The 25,137-nt window shown below is 37.6% G+C and overlaps 1 pseudogene; it reads left to right on the forward strand.

Annotated features, from left to right (window-relative positions):
• The first annotated feature begins 13,462 nt into the window (after positions 1 to 13,462).
• Positions 13,463 to 23,935, forward strand: LOC107763247 (DNA replication ATP-dependent helicase/nuclease JHS1-like; annotated as a pseudogene).
• The last annotated feature ends 1,202 nt before the right edge of the window (positions 23,936 to 25,137 follow it).

Consider the following 25,137-nt stretch of genomic DNA (forward strand, 5'->3'; position numbering starts at 1 on the left):
TTCTAATGCTTTGGTTGATGTGTCATAACCAAAACTCTTATTGTCGATATTGATATTCCTCTTGAAAGTACAACATATAGTTGTTAGTCCAAGAAAATATATTTGCAATAAATATAGTCCAATATTTAGGATGTTTATCCTTGTGCTTTATTTATTATAATTGCAAAATATAGACATATCGAAAATTATTTTCACACAAATTTAAAAGAATATTCTTTAGTTTCGGAAGACAAAAATTGAATTTAGGGATAATATATATTTAGAAGCACATTGACTAATATCATAATTTTTGCACGTATGACGTTATTGTCAAAACTTCTATATACCATCTATGTGCTATTACATAAGCTATTCAGCTGATCTAAGTTTTTCAGTAGCATGATGGGCATAGTTTTCTTCAAAATCAATCTATACACAATTGAAGATGAATTTCAACTTAGTCTATTACATATACAGTGACACTGACATACATAAGAAAAAATAAAGTTCACAACATGTATGATAGAAGACCATTTGGTATTAAAGTATTTGATTATTCTTCTTCGTAGCAATTGTTGGTATCATATTATACTGAATCAAAAACTAAAACATATATTATTTTTACCATAAAATTTTACGATCGACCTTTTATTTAGTTGATCAACATATTTATTTCTGTTAGCTAAGATAGCTTTTTAATTTCTATCATGCAATTTGCGCAAATTACCTTTTAATCTATTGATAGAAATATTTTTCTTATTAAATGCACTATTATTACAATAGGGATTGATAACTAAGTGTTCTGGAAGAACCAAAACATCTTTTATTAGATGCTCTTCTTCGTTTCTGATACGAAGCAAGAAGTTACTGAATATTGGATATGTTCTTATTTTATATTTCTTGTCAGTTGAATGTTTTTTATTTGAGGCTATAAGTATAATTTTGACAAGCTAGTTTTCAGTCTCTACTTTCGTCGATTTTGTAACTATTGATAGTACTTGATGGAAATCACCCTCCAAGCCATTAGTTTTTCCCCTAGTGATTCACTGGTATTCAGTATATCTCTAGGGCATAAGAACTTTATCCCATATTATCAATTTTGTTTTTCTTATAAATTTAGAACTATTTCTTTGCTTTGATATATTTATGATGGTTATTTAAGTTGTTTGAAGATACATATCAAATCAATTTGTTATTATTGCTAACAGTATCATGCCTCTTGCTTTTACATTTGCAAGTAATGCATGACATAAAAGTATTATTTCTATTCCGTCGGAGGCATCTACAAAGGATAATCCCGTTATAAGAGTCGATTTTTATAATATAGTCTTGAAAACTTGTTCTTGTTCTGTATTTAGCTTTGATTGTGTTTCAACATACACATGTATGGTCATTTGATTCTTTATACTATAATAACATTTTTTACTTTGTGTTTTAATCTTTTTAATCTCTAACGCTCTTTTTATGGAATAAATTTATGTACCCTAAGATTTTTCTAAACTTGAAAAATAATTTTACTCATACGAAAAATTTAAAAAATAATTGAATTGGATTCTTTTGATAAATAATTAATTGAGAGATTTAATTATTTGGTCTTAACACAAAAAATAATTTATTTTATGTTGATTCAGATTCTTAATATTAGTTCATCTCTTGATTTGAAGATTTAATCTTGATTATAAATTTATACACTATAAATTTTCTTCTTTAAAATTAAAAAGATCGATCTAACATTCCACTTGTAGATCTTTATGTGTGCAGAATAGATCACGCTCAATTATGCCTTCTAAAAGACAAAGCGGTCGTTGCAAATATAATCCGGTTTTAAGTCCGGAGTCGAATCCTCACAGAACTAACCTATCTATTACAACCCTTTGGCAATGCTATTATTAACTCAAACAATTTCTAGATGCAAGATTTTTATCAATCAATCTTGGGTTTTTGTTTAACTACTTCAAATGATATTAAAAATAACAATAAACTAAAGCAAATATAATTCAATGGAAAAAGGTCTAGGGTATTGATTTCCCCAATTGCTAGTTTAGGCCTTAACTCTTTTGCTATAATCTCGCTGTAATACTCTATGAGGATTAAGAGCTATGGATTCTCGTAATTATCTCTCGATCAACTACGATAATTTACTAGAGCATTCTCTCGAACTACTTTAGTTGACAATATGTGCAACTCTAAATTATCCCACCAAAGCTTCGTTATCTCTAAACTCACTTTTAAGTTCAAGTAACGAATCTCTTCAATTACCCAAAAGTGGTGTTGTTCAACAATAGTCTAACCTAATATTCTTTCTCAAGCAATACGAGGTAATTAGACACGATTAATTAAGGGCCCATTCAATTAATCACCATACAAAACATAGTTGAACAATCATATCATAAATCCGGCTCGATTATAACAAGTTGAGTCAAAACTTCAACCAACAACTGGTTCCATCAACCCTAGATTAATTGTTTAGCTACTCATAACAAAACAAAACTACAAAGTTGTTCATAATGTTTGATTACAAGGAGTAAAAGGAGTTATAAAAACTCTAATGTTTGGTAGATCTTTACACCCTTGTTCTTCCTCCAACGTAGTCTAAAAACAAGCCTTGAAAACCTTCATAATGATCCCTTGGGCGAGCTGGACCTTCTATAGGCTAAGTGGATTACCCCCGAACTTCCGAATTTACCCCTGAAGTTTAATTTTTCGGAACTGGCTAGCGCGATCGCGCTAGTGACCGCGCATATGCTCTATCATTCTGCCTCGACTTTCTGGGCTAGCACGGTCGCGCTAGTGGCCACGCTAGTCCATGTCTCCATTTCTTCTCTTCTTTCTTTCGCCTTCCCACGTACTCAGCTCCTAAGGGCTTTTCTTGCTTCAATTTAGCTCTGATTACAGTCTTAAGTCCTCATATATGCCACTCACTTCTGCAAAGTGTAAAATTCACAGTTAGAGCCCATTTATCATCATTTAACTATATTAGAACTATGAAACATAATCAAGCTGGGGCGTAAACAAACGCCAAATTACATGAATCTAGCCTATTATCAACACCCCACACTTAATTCATTGCTAGTCCTCGAGCAATCCACCACACTCTATAGAGGTTCCTTCACTAAGCATTTTCCCTTAACGTATCACACCAAGAACAAATCATCAAGGTTACGCCAAGTAGTGAACAATCTTTGCCTCAAAAGTCGACTCTCACGTGCCGTGCAATATTCATACTTACTCAAATTACCCTTTACAAAGGTCAAGACTTGCCTTTCCTTCGTGAATCACATGCCTTCACATCACACAAGAGAGTAGTTCCACAAATATTAACTTCAAGAACAATTAGGAACGTAGATAAATAAAATTCACTCACTCTCACAAGGAACATTCACATGCCACAAAGACGCGCCATATGCTTGCCCGTAGTGTACTACTCTACTAATCGAGTTCACTCAGTCTAAGATCAATTAGGACTTCACTTGGTTGCAATGTAGGCTAAGGGACGGGTAGGATATATTTGGATATAGTAGCTAACCTTCCTAAGCACTTTTAATACAATCACATTAACCTTCAGAACCATACTTATGTCAACCACTTATTCCACCCCATTTTTATTTACAACATCCCACTCCATTAGGTGCAATTGTAACTAACCACCACTTATTGACTACTACATTTGCTCTTTTTTTTTACGTGATGCTTATTCTTTTACTTGTCCAGACACTGCACCTTTCCTCTATTTCATCGGTTCCACTCAAAAACCAAACCGCCACCCCACACTTTTGCATAATTTCAATACCATTCAAGTGCTTATGGGAGCTAAATGGGTTCAAACAGATGTCCATTCAAACAATTGGGTAAGGTTCGCAATATGGTTGACAAGGAAACAAGCTTATAGGCTCAACGAAGTTGATTACGATGTATTACATTTAGGTGGGTTTACTTTATATGTCTGGCTCAACAAAGAATTGCCTATATCATTTTTAAGACTGAATGAAACTACTATTTCGCTTTGCAAACATATGAGGCAAGTTCTAGGCATCAAATGTAAAGCATGGAATACAATATAGCTCACACACATGGCACATGACTCACTCCATATTGGTTTATCAAGACACTCTCGTCTGAGTACTCAAGTCAGTGACAAACATACAATTTAAGGCACTTTAACAAGAATCAACCACTGAGACTAAGCATTACACTCTAGTATCTATTGTGTTAAGGTGTATCAACGCAAAGGGTTTCTCTTCAATTTCAGCTCGTGGTCCATCAATACTAACTAAAAGTAAAAAAAAACAAAAAAAACTACCTATACCCGGTTCAAGCTAAACTCTTGGAAAAGAATCGTGACCCAACGAAAAACCAAGGGAGAGTTACTACACTACCTAAAGAAAATTTGGTCTTTTCTCTAAACTTACTTCCCTCAAGAAGATTGTCTAAAGAATCCGTCATCAGGAAGATTCTCCATATTCCTTTTTCTTTAGTTGAACATTGACTTAGTCCCTCAAGAACCCCGTAGAGAGAGATCCGTTGTCGGGACCAGTCAACTTACCTACTTTAAACTTACCTAATTTAACTATCACTTAAACCACAAAAACAAAAAATTCAAGAAGAAGAAAATATCAAACCACAATTTGTTACATGTACATACACACATTGAAGTATCCCCCACCTCACACTTCAAAGGTAGCCATGTCCTCATGGCATAAAAATTAAGGAACAATGAGGTAAATGAACTTCCCTAAAAGATCACTCCCGATCGGAGACGGTGTCTGGGTTCAAGTTGCAAGCACGACCCAGAGCTCTCAGCCAACCTAAGATTTTCTTCTTTGACTTCACCTGCCGGTCAGCTACCGTGTCAACACGGGCACCCAAATCAGTGACTGAGGTATGCAAACCCAGCAACCTCCTACTCCAAAGCAGTGAAACGGGAAACTCGAGCAGCTCCAGAAGGTGTTGTAATCCCAGATGGTGCTGCAGTTGCTGCAAATTGCTCATGGTCCTGTGGCTCGGCCCCTCTCCTACTCAGCCTCCTCATCCTCCAAGACATCAGAGTCACTACTATCCTCACCACTTGCTGTCGCCGGCTCCTTACTAGTGGTTACCTTGTTTGCCCGAAACTTGCGGTGCTTTTGGTACTAGCCCATCCACAACCAGATTTTCGGGCACCCGAGCTTCCCTGCAAAGTTTAGTAACTAAAGAAGGGAAAAATAACCCATACCTTTTGACTGGACAACGGGTGAACATCTCCTCAAGAATCAATCTGGCCACGTCGAAGTTGTGACCATTGATGAAGCACCAAATCAAAGTTGCTCAGGGGCCATTTACCTCCGCAGTGTTGGATGACGAAATCAGATGGTTGTTGATAAGATACAACCAATACTTCCCTTCAAAGGTTTGTGCCGAGGAGTGAAACTTCTTACCATACTTCATCCAGACCAGCTCCTTCTCGGGTACACAGATCATATCAAAGAACCTCGTCCATTGTGTGTCAGATCGGTTATACCCCTCATAATAGTCATCATAATGATCCACCAGAGGGGGCAGCTGGTACGTTGTCTATATAGCCTTAATAGAGGCATTCACTGCCTTTTTGCTCATCGTGACTACGCTATTGACATGCTCCTTCACATTGGCGTAAAATTCTCTAACCACCATTACATTGCCCTAGCCCGACTCGTCAATGAAAGTTTATAACCCCTGCCTCACCAGTTCAGTGTATATGTGAAGGTAGCCCAGCTGGACCGATCCTATATCAATTCCCTTTTCTGGTATCGGCTTTTTAGAGGCCTTATCCGCAAAGCGGTCTTGAGCCTTGGCGAAGACAAATCTGTTACTATAAAAGGGGCGGGCAGGGGCTTCCCCACGTGCCTTGGACGAGCCAGCTTGGCTGCTAGAAGAGGCACCTCTGGCATGACATTTCCGAGATGGAGCCATAGTACCTGAAAAACAGGAGCACATTAGCACAGCCCAACACAAAATTGTGATGCAATGCAGTTACTCAGACTTCACACGCATACGTGATCACAGCTATATAATTACGTTCACTAAGGCCTTTCCACAAACACCTTGTGGGCATTAGGCACTCACACCCCATTTCACACATGTTAGAACCTTAACACCTCTATAATATCCACCAAAATCACATACCAAGTGAGTCTACACTCCACCAATCTTACCACTCACAAACACTACAACCTATGTTACCAATTTTACTAATAAAAAAAAGAAAAACAACTACAGAAATGCAACACTACAAACCAAGAAATTCTGATAAAAAATTGAAAGAAAAAGGAAAAATAGAACAAGGAACAAATACCTGCAGTGATAGATTGTGGGAAGAAGAGAAGAAAGTGGGGGGGATGTGTCTTGAGACTTGGGGAAATTGAGGGTGGTAATTTTTGAAGAAGATAGGAGTTGAAGAAGAAGGGGGGTCGTTGAAGAAGAAGAGGTTAGGATTGGGGAGGGTTTGCTGATTTGTTCTGATTTGGGCGTTGGGTTTGGGATTAAAGAGGAGGGAGGGGGTTATTAGAAGGGGGGGGGGTAATTTAGGCTACATTAAAAAATTAACATAAAAGAAAATTACAACACAAAACTCACAGATGTGGGCGAAACTAGCGTGGTCGCGCTAGCCCAGGCATAACACAAGCCCATAAACGCGGCCACTAGCGCGATCGTGCTAGTAGCGCGTTCAATAGCGCGGTCTTGCTAATATTTTTGAGTTGTGGTAGAATACTTGCCCATATGCGCGACCTGTAGCGCGGGCGTGCTCCTGGGCACAATTCTTTTCATGTTTTTCACTTGTTCTTACCACTTCCGATGGCCTTATCACCCGCCCATTGTTACATGCATTGGTTAGCATTTCCTAAATACTCACAATTAATAACTACTACTATCTTTGGGTTGCGTCCCAACCAGCACCTTAGTTAATGTCGTGGCATGATGATTACAACAATTTAATGGGTTGCCTCCCATGTAACACCTGATTTAACGTCGCGGCACGACGCATGCTCGGAGCATCACTCCTCATTCACGTACTAGGGCTCTTCCAACATTATTATCTCCTTGTCCCCTTTCTCATTTGCCATTCCAAGGTAATATTTCAACCTCTGATCATTGACTGTGAACTTATTCGTCTCATCCTCTAATTTAATTTCAACAGCTCCACTTGGGAACATTTGCACCACTGTGAAGGGTCCTGACCATCGGGACTTCAACTTACCCGGAAACAATCTCAATCTGGAGTTGTATAACAACACTAGCTCTATGTATTTGAAGTTTCGGTCCACGATGTGCTTGTCATGCATCAATTTCATCCGTTATTTGTATAATCTAGCACTCTCGAATGCCTGAAACCTGAATTCCTCTAGCTCATGTAACCCAGTGACTCTGTTAGTGCCTGATGTCTCCATATCCAAGTTCAACTACCGCAATGCCCAAAGTGATTTGTGCTCAAGCTCTACCGGGAGGTGGAATGCCTTTCCAAACACCAACTTATACGGTGACATACCAATTGGAGTTTTGAAGGCTGTGCGGTATGCCCACAATGCATCATCCAGCTTCTTTGCCCAATCGGTCCTTGTTGCATTCACTGTTTTTGTAAGGAAACTTTTAATCTCCCTGTTGGACACTTCAACTTGCCCGCTCGATTGGGGATGATATGGGGTGGTCACCTTATGATGATCTCCATACTTTTCCAGCAGCCATGAGAATGCTCTATTACAGAAATGGGTTCTGCCATCACTGAGTATAGCTCTTGGGGTGCCAAAACGTGTGAAATCGGTTGAGCCATGGGTCTTGTCACTACTGCGCTGCAGGTCTATGTTATAGTTATTGTGGATAGGTCCTGAAAATCAAATTTTCATGACATTAGTCCTTCATCGTCTTCGCATAGCCTGGCATTTCCCTCAAGGCATCCATCAGAGGAATATTCAACTGAATTTAACGCAGCATCTCCATGAATTTCCTGTATTGATCTTCCTTCTTTTGGTTTGCCAGTCTCTGAGGGAATGGTGCAGGTATCACCCTTTGTGCACTGCTTGTTGGCTTCTCTCTATTGGGATTCTGTGGCACAAGAGGTACCACTTGTTGTGCAGCTTGTTCACTCACCTTAGCCTTACCCTTTTCATCCTGACCCTGTTCAACCGCCACTTTAGTTAGTTCTGTTGGTTCATCTACCTTTAATGGAACTGGAGTGGCTGGCGTAGTCTTTTTACTAGCTTGTGCAACTTCTTGCTCTTTGTCTAAATCTCTCCCATTCTGGATACTTATTGTCATCAGCTGATTCAGGTTTTGCTCCTTGGGGTATTTGTGTCCGCTGGCAATGTTCCCTGGGGAAAGTTGTTTAAAGCTATAGGCAGCTGCCCCAACTGAGTTTCAATGTTCTTCATTGATAAATCATGCGCTGCCAACTTTTCCTACATCTTACCATTTGTTCCAATGAGTTGTTGAAGCATACCCTCTCTATCATGTTGTGATGTTTTAAGCGCTAATACCACACAAGAGGGGAGGTGATTTGTGTGGTACCCAATTTTCGCTATAGAAGAACCTGAGTCTTCTAGGTGTTCTAACTACTACTGTTTGTAGAATAAGTACATAAAATAAAGAACACAAAGATTTTTAAGTGGAAAACACCTGGCTCAAAAGGTGAAAAAACCACGACCTACTACTCAGCAGGATTTTCCCAAACTTCCACTAAAATCACTGAGCCAAAACAGCATTTGCAAAAACTCTTTGTAAACCTAAGGATTAACTCTAATCCCGTTGTGGCACACAACCTCAACTGTTGCGACAACTTCAAGTTATCTATAACTTGAACTCTCTAGGTACCTAATACAATTACTTCTATGAAATCTGAAAGGTACAACTTTAAACCACCTACTACAGTTGAACTAGAATAAAAAAAAGACACAATGGAACTAGTTCTTCTATCTCGTTCAAGTAGTTTCAGGAGTGCACACTCAAATCTCACATAAATTGCTTGCAAAATCGCCTTGCTCTTTTGCACTCAATTTAGTTTAACTTTTGCGTTTGTGCAATACATGTAAAAGAGAACAACTACTGTCATTTAATAGGTTAGTAATCAGAGTTTGATTGAGACTCAATTGCTGATCTTCTATCGTAGTTGAGTCCTTGAAGATCTCAAAATCCAACACTATCTTTATCCTGGATTGTGTTATCTTAATATAAGGAGACTTTCTCACCTTATCCAATATGCAACCTTTTCGAACAGATCAGGAGATATTGCTGCTTGATCAGTAGGACTTATCTCCTTCACATGTATAGGTTGATCATGACTGTGCTTCACAAGATGGACCTAGTCCATGATTGAGTTCATTTGTCATTCTTCAAAACTTCACCTATTCTTTGGCCAACAAATTCCCCCTTTTGGATGATGACAAACTCTGTGCTTTTTATTGATTTGGAACCTGTAAGAACTCAGCTTAACCTCAACACTAAACTTAGAAAATTCAGTTATCATCAAGGACCAGGTTAATTAGGTTATAAATATCACTTATTTCAGAATGTGTAAAGCACAATATCTCTTTCCCCTTCTGGCATCATCGAAAAGTTGCATACAAAATGTGAATCCCAAATTTTAATAAGTACTCATGGCCACTGGGGCAACTGCAAGTGCAATCATGGTGCAATCATTAGTAATCAAACAAATATATTTAAACTATCAAGGACAAATTAATCATTGAACAAGAGAAAGACAACAATTGTCATTGATAGAGATATGTTGCCATCAACAATCCACAAAGAGAAAGAAAAACATTCAAACCATGAGCAAAAAGCAGAAAAATCCCTAATCTGGGTCACTGGGGGTACTAAACAAGTTCAGGGACAAAAGCTAGGAGTCATAAGGCTTGAAGGAACTGGAGGGTTGGGGTTGAGTTTGGAGAAGATTCAGCATGTTCTGAAGAATTCCATCATTCTTCTCCTTTCCTTTGGAAAGCTCAGTTCTGAGACCATCCCTCTCAGTTTCCACTTCAACCACACGAGCCTTGAGCCTAGCAATTTCAGCATCCTTAGCTGCACATTTCTGAACAAGAGTCCTAACTTGCTATTGATGGGTGTCATTAGAGATGAACCAGATTCAATTGGGATGGCATTGACTGGATAGTCACATGTAAGAAGAGTTTTGATGCCAAAGTGTTCCTTGCTAAAGTCCATTTCTCATTTCTTCAGAGGCACATTTAGCCTATCCAGAACTGTGGTTAGTATGAAGCCATATGGAGTAGCATGAGCCTTGGAGCCATTTATGACCCTGTCTAGCAGTTTGATAATGAAGGCAGGCCAGTTGATTTGCTTTCCTCTTTCCAGGCACTCCATAAGAACCAGATCCATGTAGTTAGTAGTGTGCCTTCTCTCCTATCTGGGCAATAAGCACTTGTTGACAAATTCAAACACAACCTTGTGCTGAGACCTCGTCTCACTTTTCTGCACAGCCCTGGCTTCATTCACCTTTTCTGAATCACAAAACCTCTTGGTGATTTCAAGGGCAGTAGGGAGAGAGTCCAGGCATGTCCACCTTTGCCTTGTATAGTCATCAAACCCTTCAGAGGGTATGTCCAGGATCTCTCCCAGTTTCTCTGCATCAAACTGCACTTGGACTCCTTTCACCAGGCTACTACCAACTCCATCCTTAATAGCAACATTGGCCATAAATTCAAAAACTTTTGATTATTTGGTTTTCACTGCAGATTTTGTCCTCTTGGATAGTGTGGGTTCAACAGCTACTGGCATAGAGGAAGACTTCTTGGAGGGAGTCTTGGGATTTTTAGGCTTGGGTGTAGGAACCTCCACTGTTGTACCCCTTTCTTGATGGACTAGTTCCATCTCCTTTTCCTTAATAGCCTTTGAGGATTATGCAATCTTTCCCTTTCCCTTATCCATTTTCGTTTTCTTACTTTCTTCTAAGGCCTTTTATAGATCAGCTTCACTCTGTTTTACCCTGCTTCTTGTGGCTCTACCCCTAGGCACTGAAGAGGCAGTATGTGTTAAGGATGAAGCTTTTCTTTTCCTGGAAGGCTTGGGAACATTTTAGGCTTTTGTTGTGGGAGTTCTGCATTTCTTTGGGTTATAGCTTTCCCCAACCTTTTTCAGTATATCAGCTAGGGTCTCTTCAGTAGATAAAACAGGTTCATCTCTCTGTTTGCTCAGATGAACCAACCCCTCAGCAGCTTCCTCAGAACCACTTCCCCCCGACTTCAGGCCACTTGCTTCTACCTTTTCATGTTCAACCCCATAAATAGCAGGTACTACACTATTCCCAATTCCCATCTCTTCACCACATGCGCCCTTTTTCTTTTTTTCTTTTTCATATTTTTTTTTACCTCAACTCCTACGTTTCTCAGGCAATTCAACATCCCTAATTGGTCCAACCAGAAATATTAGTCTCTAAGTTTTCAATCACAGCTGAACTTACCTCAGTAGGAGATTCTTGAGTCTTCTCAGAGTCAGAAGACCCATGTCCTTCCCCTTCAGTCGCGGATTGATAGGATTCAGACTCAGAGCTGGAGTCGGAATTTGGAGCTTGGCTTTCATTCATTTGGCTTGCTTTCAACCTTTCATTTGAAGCCTTCCTTAGAGACCCAGATGCTACAGTCTTTAGAGCAAGCATTTTCACCCTTCGTAGTCTAGGTTTTGGAGATACACTGGGTGGAATAGATGAGGATGAATTTGATGAAGATGGTGGTGGAGGAGTTTCAGGATTTTCTTGTGGGTTAGACATGATTGATTTCTTGAAATAATTTGGGAATTTTGGAGAAGAGGGCAGGTAATAGTGAAGACAAGTTTTTGACGGTTTGGAGCTATGATGAAGGCTGTAGAATTGATGTGTATTTAAAGGGAATTACACATTTAATAAGTAACGACAACCTTTTGCAGTGGTCAAATATGAGTCTAATTAACCTGAAATTTCATAATTTGAATGATCTATTTGGCTTTCCTAGATATTAGGCAAAAATTACGGCTTAGAGTTCTAGGTGTACGGAACTGGTTCAATGCTAACAGATAGAATTTTCTAGGAATTTGACCCGTAATCGGACCGACCGGTTAAAACCAGAACCGGACCGGACCGGTGCATAGGGGGCGGGTGGGGCTGGGTAGGAGGGGTTGGTCTGTTTATTTTTTTGTAATGGTTAACCGAACTGATCAAATCCGGTCCACGCGAATAGTACCGTGTACCGGTTTAACCGCCCTGGATCGGACCGGTACAATGACTATTCTTTGAAATCAATGGGGCCCACTAACCGTTGGCAACGGTCATCCCTGGCAGGGATCCGTTACTTAACACCCTTAATTGCATTAATAGTCTCTTTTTTCCTTAAAATTTAACCTTTTTTCAATTTACAAAATTAACATTCTCTAAAACTATAAATACCTCTCCTCCTCTTCCTCATTTATGCACTCATCTCTCAATTCTCATTTCTCAATCTCAATTTTCAAATCTCAATTCAAGTTAAATCATGCCCCGTACTTCTAGAGTGCGCTCATATGTTTGGCAACACTTTGAGGTGGTAGAAGAAAATGAAGAAGGTCAGAAAGTAAAGTGCAAGAACTGTGGTCAAGTTTTAAATCTTCGTTCAGGGTCTGACACATGCAGTTTAAGGAGGCATATAAAGTATTGTCTTGAGCGTCCTCCGAAAATTCGTATTTAAGATTTTAAGATAATTTGTGTTATTTTAAAATTATTAGACGTATTTATGCTTAATGTTTTAGTTTGTTAGATTAATATGAAGTATTATTAATTTATTATGCATGAAAATTTGGTGCAATTTTTTTCCATCTTCCTTGTATTATTCAAATTAATACAAAGTATTAATATAACTTACAATAATTATACAAAATACCAAAAAAAAAAAAATTAAAAAATACACTAAAACCGGTCCGGCCCCCAACCCGTAACCGGATGAACCCGGACCCGTTAAACCCGTTAAGCCCCAACCCGTAACCGGTCCGGACCATAACCCGTACGGGTCAAAAAAATCCCAACCCAGCCCGGCCCGGCTCACCCGTTTAACACCCTTAGTTCTAACCCATTATATCCGTGAAAATGGCATGAGCGAGCCAGTTTTCGAACTGATAATTGAAAAATAACCAGCTTTTATAAGTCATTAAAAAATGATCATTATTTTGCTGAAACACGAAAAGTCCCAGCATAATATGCTGTATTATGGAGCTCCTGCATATAAACTTCCAGCATATTATGTTGGAACTACAACACATTATGAAATTCCAGCACATTATGCTGGTTTTTATATGTATAAAATTCGTACTCCAGCATATTGTGTCAGATATTTTTCAGATTTTAAGAGTATTTTTGTTCAAATTTTATCTTTACATAAAAAAGTTAATAAATTTTGATTATTTTTGAAACCGTGACTATTTTTCAATACTATTTCTGATTTTCCCCCCGTTATATCCTTTAATACAAAAATAGTACAATTTTTTTTAAAAAAACTCCAACTTCACTCCCTCCAAACCGTCCCCCCTCTCTTTTGGCGGGAAAATCCCTTTCTCAGTTCCTAACATTTTTGCCCTCTTTCTTCAATCTTCTCCGATGACCTAAAAGCCTAGTTAGTGTCATCTGTATTCTGTAATAGCACAACTCAGCTCAATCGAAACATAAAATGGCTCCAAAAAAAAGAACAAGTTCAGGATCAACAAAGAAATCAAGCCACCAAAACCTGAACCTTCAGCATCAGCAGCAATCTCAGCCTTCCAAATTCGGGATCCAGCATTTCTTTGAACGCCACACCCAAAATGTCCTCTCTCAGAAATCCAAACCCCTCCTCGTTCCCCACAACTCCAATTCCAACTCATTTCAAAACCCTAAAGAAAATTCCAGTGTATCAGTACCAGAAACTTCTACAAATAATTGATTGAATTCGGAAAAGCGTGACAAGGATAATGCGGTGTCTCGAGATAAAGGTTGTAGAAATGTGAATAAATCGGATCATATTGATGTAACGGAGAGATTTATGGATAAGGGAGTTGCGGATGGTAAAAATAAGGAAAAAAGAGTGACTTCGAAAAAGAATGAATTGGGTGGTCCGTCTCAGAGTACACCTACGGAGAATGTGGTAACTGCAGGTTCAGGGGAGGATAAAAATCAAGCAGAAATAACGCCTGAATTTTGCAAGTCAGTGTCTGTGAAGCGCTTCAAGTTTTCTCCAGGAATGGTAATTATCTTTATTTTCTGATGGTTGGTTTCTAGTTATTGTTTACTTTTTTATTGTTGAGTAACATCATCAGTGAGGATTCATATTAGCCAACACCAACTTGTTTGTGATTGAGGCACATTAACTGTTAGTTGCATCAGTGAAATTTACTTGGATGGAGCTAATTTCAAGTTTCAACGTGTGTATATGAATGAAGGTCTTCTTGCTTTATTAAATACTAGTGCAAGATTGCAACTTTTTAGGCTCATTCTACAAGAAATCGTGCTATGAGGGATCGGGGCATGGGTAGGAGGAAATTAATGAGTAAACTCATTGATGTAACATCATGCCAAAGACTTTTAAGCAACGTGGCTTTTTGTGTCACTGAAGTTAAAGTAGCATTTGTCGATCTTTCACTGGACAGCTGGGGAGTTTGGGGGCCCAACCTCAGAGACCTGTCTAAAATTTCTATAGACATTGCATGGATGTCCACCTTTTAGAATTTTAAAGACATGTCGATGGTCTTCTTTGACCCCAGCAACCTCTTCTATCTTGCAAGGAGGATTTTGAATCCATCAGCTGTTTAATAAACTTGACACATCTTTTAGTCTATAGGTTTAAATGCTTAGACTGTTACATTCATGGTTAAGAAAGCATGAAAAAGAATTAGATCTAACTGATTCAAAAGTTGTCCAAGCTTGCTTGTCAGTTACACATGATCTAATATATATGCTGTTGTTTGTTAGCTGATCAAGCAAAGCCAGGATGATGGAGGTGATGAAGTAACATGGAGAATATCTCCAGTGAATGAACGACTTCATGCCGTGTCCAAACAGTTACCAGAGATGGTAAAGGTGTTGGCGGATTCATCACGCTTCAACTCCTTAAGTATTCAAGAATGTTCGCTGAAAAAGGTACATTAACATATGTACAATTATGCTGTGCCATTTTTTTTGTTATAGATCATTGTAATACTATAAGACTAATGATTACTACAGACGTCTCCTGGGACAGAAAGAAAGTTTGAGAAGCGACTTTGTTCACCTCCACTGAAGGCGCTTGATAAATCATTAGTAAGCTCAAATAGGGCTAGCTTGAGAAACAGAAACAACGATCATGTAATGGATCTGTGGGAAACCAATGGAAACTTTAACTGCCAGAGCAAAACTGAAGTAACTAACAGTCAGAGTCCTTTTCAAACTCCACCATCTTTGACATACGGCAGTGATAAGGTAGTATCTGCATCGTCATACTAGTAAACATCTGTCACATTTCGTGTAGAAATGTTTCTGATGATTTCTGGCAATTAATGCAGCCTGCCAATGCGGTCAATAATAATGAAGTTACTGATCAGCTTGGTTCAAGGCAACACAAAAAGGTCTTTGACTGCTCTAACATTTTCAGCTAATGTAATTATTTGCTCTTAGTCATTTCTGACCCCATTTGTGCAGAAGATGTAATTAGTCGTACTTCAACAGTCCCCGTGCTTTATAGGTTTATATCCTGTTTCAGGCATTGATTGAGCTTTTAGACCAAGTAGAAGATGTTATCTCGGTTGAACCAAAAACTAAGGAGAAAGTTGCCCATAGTCATGATGAACCAGATAAGCCAGCTTCCATTGTGCTAGAAGATGTAATTTCTGTTATACCAAAATATGAGGAGAAAGTTGCATCCCATAGTCATGAAGAGCCAGCTAGGCCAGCTGCCATTGTGCTAGAAGATGTCATTAATGTTGAACCAAACTGTGAGGAGAAAGTTGCATCCCATAGTCATGATGAACCAGCTAAGCCAGCTGCCATTTTGCAGAAATCGGCAGAATTTTTTTGTGCACGTGACCAAAGGAAAGAGTCAACTATCTATTTTTTTGTATTGGAGGTACATTGGAACTTCTCTTATTTAAATAGATCCTTTATGTGAATTATGGATCGATGTACTTCAAAACATATGTTACTACAGGTTTCTGAGAAGCATGGACAAGTTGAAACATCTGGACAGCAGTACTCCTTCAAGGTTTGTGCCAAAGCCCCTTGCTAAAACCTTTGTGAGTTCTCACTTCTCACTAACCCAAGTGATGTATGGACACTTGACGATGACTTTCAGGTTTTGCGCATACTGAATGAACAAAGTGGAGAAGAGCGAGTTTTGCAATTGACGGATGAGTGGTAATGAGTTGAATCTCTGTTATTTCATCTATTTTCAATCTGCTGAATATACTTAAAAACACAGATTTACAATCAAGCTATTTCGTTCAAGAGGACCAATACTCTTGAATAATTTCCTCTATTTCTGTTATAGTAGAATGTAGACAACATGGGGGATGGACTTTCCTGGTCACAATGACTTGTTACTTGAACACGAATACTTTTGCTACTCTTACCTCATCTTCCCAACTGACAGTTCAGTTGTAATGATATTTAGTCATGCAGAACAACAATCTCAATGTGCATTGTGTAACTTATATCTTGCTTCTTTAGATCTGTCATGGACCCAATGAGATTATCATGTGAACTAAACAAACAGAGATTACAGTGCCACTGCTACTCGGATGACCTTCAAACACTAGTTTTGTCCCCCTTCTTCTTGCATCATATGTCTTTTGTTGTTGAGGTAGCTTTTATGTCTTTCTTGTCTTTGCATTTGAGTTTACAAAGGCATCTTTATCCTAAATTCTAAAGCAGACAACGTTCTAGTCCCAGCCGCTTTTCTGCATTGCTTCATTTTATAAAAGTACCTTCCAGTTGTGAGAAACTATAATTCATCATCTGTATGAACCTTCTGTGGAAGAGACCAGAGATCTTCTCTTCTTAATCTTTGTAATTCTGATTGTTGACAGACAATTATGATGAGGAACTTACTTGCTTTCCAGGTGCTATAGTGTTGTTGCACCAGGAGATACTATTCATGTCATTGGTGAGTTTGACAGCGAAGAAAAATGTGAAATAAACCGTGAGAAGAATTTTCTCATTGTTCATCCAGATATTTTAGTCTCTGGAACAAGGGTATGTCTGTGCAATTATTTTTCAGTTGTTTGTTTCGATTACTCAACATATTGTCTTTCACTGTTCCAGCTTCTGCAAAGTCTTGCTTCCATCAGTTGATGATTCTTCTTTCTCCATTGTTCTTGAACGTTGAGTACTCTGTTAGGTTGCTTCCAGTTTCAGTTGCTCAAGGCGAGCTGTGCTGGATGAGAGGTTAAAATCTGGCGAGTATTCAGCTGCAGCATTGATTGGCACATAATTGCATCAGATGTTTCAGGTTTTACGGATGAAAATTTCTTGCTTTCTATGGCCATAGGCACATTTATTATCATAGTTTAAATTTTCACTGCTTTGCATGTACTATAAACTATGCCATTGAAAGCGACTGATGCTTTTTGCCAGGCTGGGCTGATCAGAGAGTCTCCTGCACAAGAATTCTTGGAGGATTATGCAAGGATAGTGCGCCAGAAAAGTCTTGAGAGCCTATATGCATGTGGAGGTGAGGAACATAAGTTTCTCCCAATTGCTACTTTGTGAAGTCGTAATTATTACGTTGGCCATCTGGAAAATGCTTTCTTAGAAGTCCTGGAAAGATGATTCTCAACGACAAGTCTACAGCAAAGCACTTAAACTGTCCATTCCTTTCAATGCTGAAACTTCTCAAACTTGTGGTAATTGCAGTTGATGAAAATGATACTCACAAGACATTGATTGAGGCAATTCCAAAATTGCTGAATTGGATACGTTCCTTCCAATATTCAGAGGTAAATGGCTACATATTTTATTAAGACTGAATTGTTGTTAAACACTATCTTGAGGCCATTAGTAACTAAGCTGGAAAGGTGGGATTGTGATTTTGAAACTTTCGAATGGTGTGAACTCCTTGTTAGACTTGGATTGCATCAGGCTACTTTGTTCAACAAAGCATGCAGCCCTATCAAGAACATGTCTTTTTTTTTTCTTTCAGAAAGGTGATGGTTTATGGATTGTTTACAATTTTTGTGCTAACACTTGTAAAACCCAAATGAAACAATTGAAAAATAAAAAGGATATGGTACCTAAAGAAAGCATAGTTAGAACCATCTCCAAAGTACTATGTTCCAAATTCGTTGTACATAGGCTAGTCCTCCTCTTAGTCACGTCAACCAAAATGTGTGATAGATGGATACATGTGTGGTTGTATGGGTGCGGATCTAGAAGTATGATATGTCATCACCTAAATCTTAGGATTGGGGAACTAGAAAATGTGGTCAGTACGGGTGCTGAGATACTGGTAATAAATGTATAGTATAACATATATATTTATATGACTAATTCATTTGAAAGATCATCCGACAAAAACAAATACAAATAAATTGCTTTAAATATCTAAGCTTTTATTCCATAAGTATATCACATGCAATTACAATTTTTCAGAATACTTTATCTGAATACTTATGTAAAACCCAAAATTTGAAACCAAAAACACAGCCAACCTATGCTTCTCAGCCATACCATAGTTGTAGCCAATGCAGCCTAGGTGAATTAACCAAGTGCGGTGGTATCTCACACCCATGCCCTTATCAATTTGGATTGACTTTGGTGCAGTGTTTTTTTTTTTTCAGGATATGTAACATAGGCAACACTTGTCCTTTTGCCATTTCCATTATTTTCTACTTCGTTGGTGGCTAGTTCTTTGTGTTCGATTCTCAGTACATCCTGATTATGATTTGTGCCCATTCTCACATTTGTTTCCCACATTGTTATAATTCTCTCCTTGTTTACCTAACATATTTATGATGTTAGGTTTCAGAAGGCCCAAGTATTGATTTTGGAAGTGAAGATGGAGTTAAGAAGATTAAAGTATCTGAAGTAAGGAACCTCCTTCTATCTTTCTTGGTAATGCAGGCTTGAGTTAATACTTAATACTTGCAATCAATATCTTTTAAGGCTATCCATCTTGAATAATTTAATAATCTTGAGATACGAACTTTGTTAGTTCTCAAAATCATATGTTGCAAATATTTCTGATATACAAAGCATTAACCACATCAGGATGATCATTAGGAACTGTGTTAAATGAGCATTAACACATTTATCTCTAACATTAGTTTCTTTTTATATTTATGATTTGCGATGAACAAATAAGAAGTAATCGACAAGCTTTCCGCACAGCAACCTCAAATTGAAATTTAATTCACACTCTATCTACTATACTGTAGTGTCACAACTGGAGTATGAAAGTACATGTAAATTGTCCTCCTAAAGTATAACGTTAAGATTTTTTTAAAAGAAAAGGTTCATTATTAATTGATGAGTTATGGGACATCAGATATAAATTGTGTTATAAAGTTTATGGTAGGAGATTGTTAGAGGATGTCTAGTAATGAGCAACCAATGGAACATGTTAATCTGACATTTAACTAATATTACATTCCCCAAGTGGTTTACCGGATTTGTGCTTCAGTTCAGTTAGCTATATGCACTTTGACTGCTTTATTTAACCAAGATTATGCCTGATTTATTAGTTTTGACTGGATATTGAACTGTTTTTTCTGAAGGACATTATTTGTCTTAAAGGAGAATAAACTGCAACATGATGCAAAACTACTGATGCTTTCTAGCATTATCTACATGACAAACCCTTCTTTGCTGGAAAACAAAGGAGAAACATTACTTACATGTCAAGAACATATGTTCACCTATAATTGTTTTGAAAATGCATATAACATGGTTCACCCTGTCCAGTCTGTCTATCCTCCCTGTGTTTATATTCTTTTCATTTTGGATGTCCTTAAATATAGGTACTTGATATTGAAGAAATGGCATGGGCCCCAAAATATGGGTTGAAAGGTATGATTGATGCATCCTTGCGAGTAAATGTAAAATTCAACACCAGTAAACATAATGAGATGATTATGCCTCTCGAATTTAAAACTGGGAAGGCAACAAATGGACAGGCAAGTTTTGTTTGAGAATTTGCAAAATAGTATCACTTAGTTGTGAAGTGATGATAATTTTCCACTTTATACGTTCTTGCTAGGCACCTAACCTCTAGGCTATCATTGGCATTACATTCTGCAGACAGCTATGGAACATAATGCTCAAGTGATGCTGTATACCCTTCTTATGTCAGAAAGGTGCACCGAACCCTGCCTATTTGCATAAGGATTCACCTACTGTTGGCATATGCTGTACTGCCATGTAGATTTTCTTTTAGTTCTTCTTCATAGATTCATCTCATTGCCATCTATTTTTCTCTTAATTAGATACTCGCAGCATATTGGACATGGTCTCCTGTATTATCTGCATACAGATCAGATGCAGGTAAAATCAAGCATTTGATTTTGATAAGTAGGTGAAAACTAGCATCTGTAAGAATTATAAAGATTGCTTTTCTTTCTTTTTTCTTTGCAACCTTCTAAATTACACTTCATTTTTCAAGGGAATAACTGTTTGAAGATCTGACTTGGTTGGCCTAATAATGCGCCGTAGTGAACTTGCAAATGATCTTCTCAAGACCACTATAACTCAACAACTGCCACCAATGTTACAGGTAAGGTATCTCCGTCTCATCCTGTTATACTTGGGTTAAATACAGATAGTGTTTGCTAGAACTTAATATTTTGCATTAATACTATCTAGTCATTGAATATGTGGTTGATCAGGTTCCACATAATGGCATTTTGTCCACTAAGCATTCAGGGTTATCCCGCATTTCCTTGTGTCCTTTTATTATATTCTGTTCTTTCACAGTCCTGTAAGTTTATAGAAATTGTTAAGGTTAAAAGGCTCTTAATTGTATTCTGTAACCTATTCTCTCTGGTACCACGTAAAAATCTCTACTGAAATATACTGTAGTGTCACAACTGGAGTATGAAAGTACATGTAAATTGTCCTCCTAAAGTATAACGTTAAGATTTTTTTAAAAGAAAAGGTTCATTATTAATTGATGAGTTATGGGACATCAGATATAAATTGTGTTATAAAGTTTATGGTAGGAGATTGTTAGAGGATGTCTAGTAATGAGCAACCAATGGAACATGTTAATCTGACATTTAACTAATATTACATTCCCCAAGTGGTTTACCGGATTTGTGCTTCAGTTCAGTTAGCTATATGCACTTTGACTGCTTTATTTAACCAAGATTATGCCTGATTTATTAGTTTTGACTGGATATTGAACAGTTTTTTCTGAAGGACATTATTTGTCTTAAAGGAGAATAAACTGCAACATGATGCAAAACTACTGATGCTTTCTAGCATTATCTACATGACAAACCCTTCTTTGCTGGAAAACAAAGGAGAAACATTACTTACATGTCAAGAACATATGTTCACCTATAATTGTTTTGAAAATGCATATAACATGGTTCACCCTGTCCAGTCTGTCTATCCTCCCTGTGTTTATATTCTTTTCATTTTGGATGTCCTTAAATATAGGTACTTGGTATTGAAGAAATGGCATGGGCCCCAAAATATGGGTTGAAAGGTATGATTGATGCATCCTTGCGAGTAAATGTAAAATTCAACACCAGTAAACATAATGAGATGATTATGCCTCTCGAATTTAAAACTGGGAAGGCAACAAATGGACAGGCAAGTTTTGTTTGAGAATTTGCAAAATAGTATCACTTAGTTGTGAAGTGATGATAATTTTCCACTTTATACGTTCTTGCTAGGCACCTAACCTCTAGGCTATCATTGGCATTACATTCTGCAGACAGCTATGGAACATAATGCTCAAGTGATGCTGTATACCCTTCTTATGTCAGAAAGGTGCACCGAACCCTGCCTATTTGCATAAGGATTCACCTACTGTTGGCATATGCTGTACTGCCATGTAGATTTTCTTTTAGTTCTTCTTCATAGATTCATCTCATTGCCATCTATTTTTCTCTTAATTAGATACTCGCAGCATATTGGACATGGTCTCCTGTATTATCTGCATACAGATCAGACGCAGGTAAAATCAAGCATTTGATTTTGATAAGTAGGTGAAAACTAGCATCTGTAAGAATTATAAAGATTGCTTTTCTTTCTTTTTTCTTTGCAACCTTCTAAATTACACTTCATTTTTCAAGGGAATAACTGTTTGAAGATCTGACTTGGTTGGCCTAATAATGCGCCGTAGTGAACTTGCAAATGATCTTCTCAAGACCACTATAACTCAACAACTGCCACCAATGTTACAGGTAAGGTATCTCCGTCTCATCCTGTTATACTTGGGTTAAATACAGATAGTGTTTGCTAGAACTTAATATTTTGCATTAATACTATCTAGTCATTGAATATGTGGTTGATCAGGTTCCACATAATGGCATTTTGTCCACTAAGCATTCAGGGTTATCCCGCATTTCCTTGTGTCCTTTTATTATATTCTGTTCTTTCACAGTCCTGTAAGTTTATAGAAATTGTTAAGGTTAAAAGGCTCTTAATTGTATTCTGTAACCTATTCTCTCTGGTACCACGTAAAAATCTCTACTGAAATATATTCTCTTCCCCCCCCCCCCCCCCCGGTTTGGTCGTCTTCATAGAGGTGAATGTTTTGCCCGTTAAGTGTAGTTCATTCCGAGAACACCTTCATAATTAGTATTGAATACTAGTTCTTCCTGTAGAGACCTAAGCATGGTTGTCATCTTCCACCACTATCCCAGGCCACAATCATTTATTGCCTTAATTATGAGTAAACACCATAAAAGTGATCAGAAAACTTAAATTAGCTTATTACCTGACCAAGAGGAACTCATTTAACAAAATCTTCTAGATATTATTAACTTATTATTCTGGTGACTTCTTTCTTTTGATGCAGAGTCCAAATATGTGCAGAGCCTGTAAGGTAATTTGAGAAGTTCTCAGGGTCTTCATAGTGACAAGCATCCATTGTACTCTTTTACGTATATATATTTTCAAAATAATTGGTTAAAGGGGCTTCCATGTTTACTCAGTTTTCAATCCTAAAACATTTTAGCATCTTTACCTCTGCATGCTAAGAAAATGTTCTCCTTTCAAAATGATCGAGATACTGAGAAACTTATGATAAACCATCTATAGAAGAAAGGAAGGGAGCTTAGTTGTTGAAGTCAGTAACTAAATCCTTTGGTTGGCGAATGTGCATGTGATAAATATACAGAGGTATCTTCATCAAAATAAATATACAGAGGTAATATGCTTACACGCACTGTAGTTCCTTCTCCTAGAAAAACCTGTTCATGTGGTTAAAGTAACATAGGTGCTTGCTGATAGAAGAAGGGACACTTAACAATCAAGAGAAAGTTATTGCCTCAAATGCCATGTTTAGAATACTAGTATTAGGCCTGATTCCTGAAATATATCAAAAGACTGTAAACTTTAACATTTATGCTACAACTAGTACTTATTTGGAACCTGAATTGAGGAAAAAGATTGCATTTATAACATCTATGTTAGAATTCTAATTATGTCAGGTCTTAGTTTTCTTGACAAAGGTGCCAAAACTGGGTGCGCGCCTAAGAAGCTAGACATGTAATCAAGGCAATCTGATGGCTTTTCTGAATACGAATCAATTTGCCTAATGATGATGAGTCAGCATTTTGCAGTGTGCAATGTGGAAAGGACTAAAGGAACATATTTGGAACGAGCAGCAATTGCTTCCTTTTTTGTTACTAAATGGGTAGAATAATGGGGATGATAAATCAACATTCATGTTTTCCATATGAGCCTAACCAATGTTGACATGAAAATCAGCCATCTTTTCTTGGTGTATGCCCGAATACTTATTCTCATCTTAATTGTGCTTATATATCATATTATGGGTAACATCAATATTCAATATTATTGGGACTTTGTTGAAATTAAAAACTTATACTACTGGATCCTGAAAATTTTCATAGGCATACGGTGGCACCACAGAAGGTAGCGGTTTGGGTGTTGTGTTTGATTCACTTGTTAGCCATCTAACAAATGCACATACTAATTTTCTTCAAAAATGGGATCAGTTGATTGACTTGGAGGCTAAAGAAGTTGAGGTACAATACATTGTCGACTGTAAATTAAGAAATCACTTCATGGCAATTGAATATCTCTTTGCTTGTTAATTTTTTTTTTCCAGGTTGTAAAGAAAGAAATTTGGAGTTCACAAAGTTCAAAGAATGACCTTTACGCTCCTTACTTATCTTCTCTTGTCCTTGATACATCAGAACGAACCACACCAACAAACTTTTGCAAAGGAAATCAATTTACTTATCACTTTGTACATCCAGATAATACATGATTCATCATGGTTTGTTATGTTGCAAATTGCAATACCTAGATATATTGCATTCAATCTTCACTAAGACTTTCTCCTCCCCTCCCCCCCTCCCCCCCTCCCCCACCACACACACACAAAAAAAAACACCAAAAAGTACCAATGAAATCAAAATATTATTGTCATATACAATATTCCGATAAAACTTTTTTTAATAGCTGTTTTAACTAGTAAATTTTTCATACAATAATTGGTTGAAATTTTGATTACCATCCAATTTTACCAAACACAGATAAACTCCAAGTTAGATTGAGTTAAATGTATATCCATTGGCTCCAAGATTAAAATGTTGGTCCTTCCAAGTGGAGTAGTTTTCAAAATCAAGTAACAGTGGCTCCAAATAAACTTTGACTGAAGGCTCGTCTTGGCAAGTTGGCTTTTCTACATTTTGGTCCTACAAACTGAAGAAAGGGTTAAAGAGAATCATTATGCCTTAGACAAAATGCGTGGAATACTCTCTTAGAAACCGTTCCACACTGAGATTTTTGAGAGCGACAAAGATTGAGAATTTTGGCCGTTCATCAAATGCAATGAACGTGGGGGGCCCAAAGCCAAAGTGTCTCCATCACATATAATTATATTCACCATAGTGACATCTACTTCCACTAATTTCAAAGTATTAGGTTCCCGTTATAATTCTGTTGTCGGCTCCCCTCTCATACATCTCTTCTTCGTCTTGTTTTGCTTTAGAATATGTCAGCGGAATTTTGATATTAGATCATCAATTTAATTAGATCTATCTTCTTGTGTCTCC

This window comes from Nicotiana tabacum, chromosome 7 (assembly GCF_000715075.1).
Source record: "Nicotiana tabacum cultivar K326 chromosome 7, ASM71507v2, whole genome shotgun sequence".
NCBI classification, from domain to species: domain Eukaryota; kingdom Viridiplantae; phylum Streptophyta; class Magnoliopsida; order Solanales; family Solanaceae; genus Nicotiana; species Nicotiana tabacum.